The sequence below is a fragment of the Melanerpes formicivorus genome, unplaced genomic scaffold, assembly GCF_026170545.1.
Source record: "Melanerpes formicivorus ecotype bairdi unplaced genomic scaffold, bMelFor1.0.p_v2 SCAF_264, whole genome shotgun sequence".
Taxonomy (NCBI): Eukaryota; Metazoa; Chordata; class Aves; order Piciformes; family Picidae; genus Melanerpes; species Melanerpes formicivorus.
The window spans coordinates 206598-213761 of record NW_027142616.1 but is presented as its reverse complement, the minus strand read 5'-3'; positions in this window follow the sequence as shown (position 1 = coordinate 213761).

The following is a 7164-nucleotide window of genomic DNA, read 5'->3' as shown; positions in this document are numbered from 1 at the left end:
ACACAGTCTCAAGCAGTGCCAGGGGAGGTTTAGGCTGGAGGTGAGGAAGAAATTCTGCACAGAGAGAGAGATTGGCCACTGGGATGTGTTGCCCAGGGAGGTGGTGGAGTCCCCATCCCTGGAGGTGTTTAGGAAGAGCCTGGATGAGGCCCTTGGTGCCATGGTTTAGTTGATCAGATGGTGTTGGGTGAGAGGTTGGGCTTGGTGATCTCCAAGATAATTTCCAACCTGGTTAATTCTATTCTATTCTATTCTATTCTATTCTATTCTATTCTATTCTATTCCATTCCATTCCATTCCATTCCATTCCATTCCATTCCATTCCACTCCACTCCACTCCACTCCACTCCACTCCACTCCATTCCGTTCCGTTCCATTCCATTCTGCAGCCCACTTTCACGAGTGCCTCTTTGTTGATCCACTGAAGGGGGAAGAAAAATTGCTTGCAGAGGAAATGAAACCAACCAAAAAAGGCCAATTCAGTATGCTGTGAGCTTGCCTTCACCAAGACCTTTTTTGAAGACTTTTTTGAAGTGGCTGAGTTTATCTAAACCAAATTAAGATAAAGCAAATCAAGGCCACTGCAACCCTTAAGGGAAGCCCAGGCTGCAAGGCAAGAGCCCTGCGCATCTGCTCAGCAGTGTGAGGAGTCCTGTGTGCCTCCTCTGCAGCCAAGGAAAGGCAAAGCAGAGCAATTTGGCTTCATTTGCAATGAAAGGGAATTAAATTGCATGGTGTGACCTGGTCTCTGCTGCAGGTGAAAACTCTTCACAGCTACAAAACTCAGCTGCCACAGAATTCATCTGAAGCAGGGGTGAGGTGATTCTGATCCTGTGCCATGAGCATTTGATACAAGGACATAGTGTGGCTGAATTAATCCCTTTTAATTGGGTTGCTAGGCTTGGTGGTGCCTGCACTTCAAAGCACAGCCATTCCTTGTCTTCACAGGATCTCAGGATCACAGGATGTTAGGGGAAGGAAGGGACCTCTGGAGATCTTCCAGCCTAACCCCCCTGCCAGAGCAGGAGCAGAGAATCCAGCACAGGTCCCACAGGAACACATCCAGACAGGGCTGGGAAGGCTCCAGAGAAGGAGACTCCACAACCTCTCTGGGCAGCCTGCTCCAGGGCTCTGGGACTCTGACAGTAGAGAAGTTCTTCCTCATGTTGAGATGGAACCTCCTGTGTTGGAGTTTCCATCCATTGCCCCTTGGCCTGTCACAGGGCACAGTGAGCAGAAGCTGTCCCTGCCCCTTCCTTCCTGATCCCCAGCCTTCAGATATTTATAGATGATGGAATGGAATGGAATAGGATAGGATAGAATAGAATAGAATAGAATAGAATAGAATAGAATAGAATAGAATAGAATAGAATAGAATAGATTAGGATAGGATAGGATAGGATAGGATAGGATAGGATAGGATAGGATAGGATAGGATAGGATAGGATAGGATAGGATAGACCAGGTTGGAAAAGACCTTCAAGATCATCACATCCAACCCATCAATCAATCCAACACCACCTAAACAACTAACCCATGGCACCAAGCACCCCATTAAGTCTCCTCCTGAACACCTCCAGTGATGGTGACTCCACCACCTCCCCAGGCAGCCCATTCCAATGGGCAATCACTCTCTCTGTGTAGAACTTCTTCCTAACATCCAGCCTAAACCTCCCTTGGCACAGGTTGAGACTGTGTCCTCTTCTTCTGGTGCTGGCTGCCTGGGAGAAGAGACCAACCTCTGCCTGTCTACAACCTCCCTTCAGGTAGTTGCAGAGAGCAATAAGGTCACCCCTGAGTCTCCTCCTCTCCAGGCTAAGCAACCCCAGCTCCATTGATCAGTTCCCCTCTTCTCTCCAGACTGAACAGCCTCAGGTCCCTCAGCCTCTCCTCCCCAGGCAGTGCTCCACTCCCTTCATCACCCTTGTAGCCCTCTGTTGGACTCTCTCCAGCAGATCTCTGTCCCTCCTGAACTGGGGAGCCTAGAGCTGGATGCAGTATTCCAGATGTGACCTCACCAGGGCAGAGCAGAGGTGGAGGAGAACCTCCCTGACTCTGCTGGCCACACTCCTCTGAACGTCCTCCTCGTGGAGGATGAGAGCTGCTGGTTGGTTCAGCTTGGAATTAGGCATGGAATTGCAGCAAAAGAAATGAAAGTAAGAGCTGTGCTTCCCAAGGGAAAAAAAATCCTTTGCTGAACTCTCTCCTCAGAGGGCAGATTCCAACTCATGAGGCAGGCACAGCAGTGACACCTGAAGGCACCCCTGGAGACTCCAGCTCATCACACACACAGATTCCTACTGCAGGCTTCATCTTTTTCGTCTGTCTTAGAAGTAATTTGGGGGGGGGGGGGGGGAGTTTGTCCAAGTCCTTTGCATAATTTGACTGTCTTGAGGCTGCACCTTTCAAATAAGCCCTGAGTGCCCTCAGAGAGCAGCACTCCAGCACAGGAATAATGTGTGAGAAGCAAAGCCAAGTGGCTCATCATTGAGCATAAAGACTCTGCTGCAGGGAACTGAATGCATCCAGCACTGGAGAGGCCAGGACTAGAAGGCTCTTGCCCAAGTTTTCTCTTGAAGGAGTTCTAGCTGGAAGGATTGAGGTGAACAATAACCCCAGGCAGTGCTACAGGCTGGGGGCAGAGTGGCTGAGAGCAGCCAGGCAGAAAGGGACATGGAGGTACTGGTTGACAGTAGACTGAACATAAGCCAGCAGTGTGCCCAGGTGGCCAAGAAGGCCAAGAGCATCCTGGCCTGCAGCAGGAAGAGTGTGGCCAGCAGGAGCAGGGAAGTCCTTGTGCCCTGTGCTCAGCACTGCTCAGGCCACACCTTGAGTCCTGTGTCCAGTTCTGGGCTCCTCAGGTTAAGAAAGAGGTTGAGCTGCTGGAAGGTGTCCAGAGAAGGGCAAGAAAGCTGGGGAGGGGTCTGGAGCACAGCCCTGGGAGGAGAGGCTGAGGGAGCTGGGGTTGCTTAGCCTGGAGAAGAGGAGGCTGAGGGGAGACCTTCTTGCTCTCTCCAACTCCCTGCAGGGAGGTTGTAGCCAGGTGGGGGTTGGTCTCTTCTGCCAGGCACCCAGCACCAGAACAAGAGGACACAGTCTCAAGCTGCACCAGAGGAAGTTTATTGACCTTATTGATTCTATGAGTCCATGACAGCAGAGGACCAGAGCCAGCCTTGGGCCACAGTGAAGTGGGCAAAACACCCTGGAACAATGCAGCTTTTCCCCTACAGGAAGTGCCTTACCTCCTGTATTGTGCCTTTAAAGCTGAGCTAGGGTACAAGTGGCTCAGAGTCAACCATAAAAGATGTCATAATGCTGAGAGGGAAGCTGTGCTTTGTCACAGCACTGTTTGTGTCTCACAGAGCCACTCACACCCACCCACACTCACCTGCACCTCTGATCCAGTTCATAGCTGCAGCATAAACCTCTCAAGAGTGTAAAACCCAGCACTCAGCTTTGCCTTTTTCTCTTAGAGCAGCAAGAAAAGTGCTCAAGGATTGATGATGTGCAGCACTAGAGAAGCATCAGTTGTTTATGGGATGCTTTGACCTGCTCACCAGCACTCTGGCTGCTCATCCATCTCTTCTATCACCTCCCCTCTTCCAAACCCACTCAGAAACTTCCAACAGCCTCTTTTATTTCATTGCTCAAGCTGCAGGGATGTTTCCTTCCCTCATTTCTGCCCAGCAGCCCTTCCTTGCCCTGACTCCATCCTGAAGCTCAGCACACAGCTGGGCCACAAGGCTCAGGTCCCACTGATGTGTGGAGATGGTAGCAGGTATGAAGCTGGCTGGAATGAGCCAACTGCTGGCTTCCTAATGAGGTTCATGGCCACTTGCTTCCTTCCCTGGAATGTCTGGAGCCACCCAGCTGTAAAATCCTGCCTCTGTTCCAATCAGCAAAGCTGCACTGTGCCATCTGAAGAGGTTTTTATAGCTCCTTGTGTAGTTTTCCTGGGGATAGTTCAGGCTTTATAGATGGCTTTATGGGGGGATAGAAAGGGCCAACAAAACTCTAACAAAATCCAACAACCAAACCCAAACCAACCACCCCCCCTCCCAAAAAATAATCCTGAGAGTGCCATTTCAGGGAGCCAAAAGGTTTTCCAAGTCAGTTAGAGGGTAGAAAGGCTCTGCAGAGGGACCTCGACCAACTGGACAGATGGGCAGAGTCCAACGGGATGGCATTCAACAAGTCCAAGTGCCAGGGGCTGCACTTTGGCTACGGCAATCCCATGCAGAGCTACAGGCTGGGGTCGGAGTGGCTGAGAGCTGCCAAACAGAGAGGGACCTGGGGGTGCTGATCGACAGCCACCTGAATATGAGCCAGCAGTGTGCCCAGGTGGCCAGGAGGGCCAATAGCATCCTGGCCTGCATTAGGAATAGTGTGGCCAGCAGGAGCAGGGAGGTCATTGTGCCCTTGGACTCTGCTTTGGTTAGGCTGCACCTTGAGTCCTGTGTCCAGTTCTGGGCCCCTCAGTTTAAGAAGGACATCGAAACACTTGAAGGTGTCCAGAGAAGGGCAACAAGGCTGGGGAGAGGCCTTGAGCACAGCCCTGTGAGGAGAGGCTGAGGGAGCTGGGATTGTTTAGCCTGGAGAAGAGGAGGCTCAGGGGAGACCTTCTTGCTCTCTGCAACTCCTTGAAGGGAGGTTGTAGCCAGGTGGGGGTTGGTCTCTTCTCCCAGGCAACCAGCACCAGAACAAGGGGACACAGTCTCAAGCTGTGCCAGGGGAGGTTTAGACTCGAGGTGAGGAGGAAGTTCTTCACCGAGCGAGTCATTCGTCATTGGAACGGGTTGCCCAGGGGGGTGGTGGAGTCATCGACCCTGGAGGCGTTCAAGAGGGGATTGGACGTGGCACTTGGTGCCATGGTCTAGGCATGGGGTCTGTGTTGATAGGTTGGACTCGATGATCCTCGAGGTCCTTTCCAACCTAAGCGCTACTGTGAGACTGTGATACCGCGATACCGTGATACTGTGATACCTGCCCCACAGAGCATCTGCAGCAGCATGTGGAAGCCAGGCAAGGGCAGCTCCAGGCCAGCTCTGCAGCAACAGCAGTACAACCCTTACACCATCTGGAGCTAGAAGAAGTAGTCTCTGCTGTGGGAGCTCTAAAAGCTTGGCCCTGCTAGGCCAGGCTGCAGCAGTTTCTTTGGACCTGGGAGGGAAATGAGACACTTTGGTGTCTTTCCCAACCAGACCAAGGCTATGATTCTATCTGCTAACTCCACTGGCTATTGATTGGCTATTGATTGGCTATAGTGGCTGTGACATGGACTGCTAGATCCAGAGCTTTTCAGAGAATCATAGAATCAATAAGGTTGGAAAAGACCTCAGAGATCATCAAGTCCAACCTGGCACCCAACACCTCTTGACTAACTAAACCATGGCACCAAGTGCCTCATCCAGGCACTTCCTAAACACCTCCAGGGATGGGGACTCCACCACCTCCCAATGGCCAGTTCCTCTTATAAGGAAGAACCCAGGGGGGTGGTGGAGTCCCCATCCCTGGAGGTGTTCAAGAGGGGATTGGATGTGGCACTTGGAGCCATGGTTTAGTAGTCAGGAGGTCCTGGGTGACAGGTTGGACTCGATGATCTTTGAGCTCTTTTCCAACCCTATTGATTGCAGGATTCTGTGACTCCTCATTGACATGCTGGGGCTGTAGGTGCCTGGGCTCCTGGGCTGTGCTTCAGGGCGAGCAGAACATCCTCGACAGAAGTTATCCCTTTGTGCCTGTGCCTTAGGCATTGTCTGGCTCCAGCAATCACTGCAGGTTCTGCCAGCTTCTTACTTAAGGACTTTTGCTGCACTAAATGCAGGACATGAACCATGGGGATTTCTCATCTCAGGAGTTTAATTACCTCTTTGACTGAGGTAAATGTTGTAGCAGGTGGATAGAGGGAGGTCACGGCTGGAGTGATCTCCTCATGCCCAGATCAGAGGCAGAGCCTCCTGTATCTACCACTGGCTCCTAATGAGGGATTTCAGATTCACCAGCTTCAAAGTAATCACAGCAACACAGCTGAACAGAGCCAGCAGAGGAGATGCTGCTTTTACTGCTCTGAGTTTTGCCTCCATCTCCCTTTTTTCTCTCCCCTTCTCTTTATCTTTCTGTCAGCTGTTTGAATTTGTCTCTCTTCCTTCTGCTCTGGAAACTGCATCAGAGATGCTGGGAGCTGCAGTTGGATGCTGGAAGTGATTAAAGCAGCCAAAGGAGTTGGTTTCTCTCTGCCTGGGCTTGGATGAGGCAAGCAAACTGGGCACAGCTTCACAGAGGAAGGGTTATTAACAGCTCCACAGGAGAGGAGAAACAGCTTGTTGACATGATTTGTTTAGTGTCCCACCTTCCCAGCCTGGCCCTGGTCCTCTTCACACCCAATCCAGCCTTCCCTGAGCAAAGGGTGAGTGGAGGGCAAATGCAATAGGAAAAGCTGCATCAAAATGAGCTCATTGAGCCTGGAAAGTTTCATTGCACATCCCCCAGGAGCCTTGGTGGCCCAGGCCAAGGGCTGGAGAGTGGGAAGCCAGACCTTAGTTTATTATTAGAATAAACCTTTATTATTAGAATAAACCAAACCAGGTTGGAAGAGACCTTCAAGATCATCGTGTCCAACCCATCAACCAATCCAACCCACCCAAACAGCTAACCCATGGCACCAAGCACCCCAGCAAGCCTCCTCCTGAACACCTCCAGTGATGGTGACTCCACCACCTCCCCAGGCAGCCCATTCCAATGGGCAATCACTCTCTCTGTGTAGAACTTCTTCCCAACATCCAACCTGAACCTCCCCTGGCGCAGCCTGAGGCTGTGTCCTCTTGTTCTGGTACTGGCTGCCTGGGAGAAGAGACCAACCTCTGCCTGTCTACAACCTCCCTTCAGGTAGTTGTAGAGAGTGATAAGGTCACCCCTGAGTCTCCTCTTCTCCAGGCTGAGCAACCCCAGCTCCCTCAGCCTCTCCTCACAGGGCTGTGTTCCAAGCCCCTCACCAACTTTGTTGCCCTTCTCTGGACACCTTCCAGCAAGGCAACCTCCTTCCTAACCTGAGGAGCCCAGAACTGGACACAGGACTCAAGGTGTGGCCTAACCAGTGCAGTGTACAGGGGCAGAATGACCTCCCTGCTCCTGCTGGCCACACTCTTTCTGATGCAGGCCAGGATG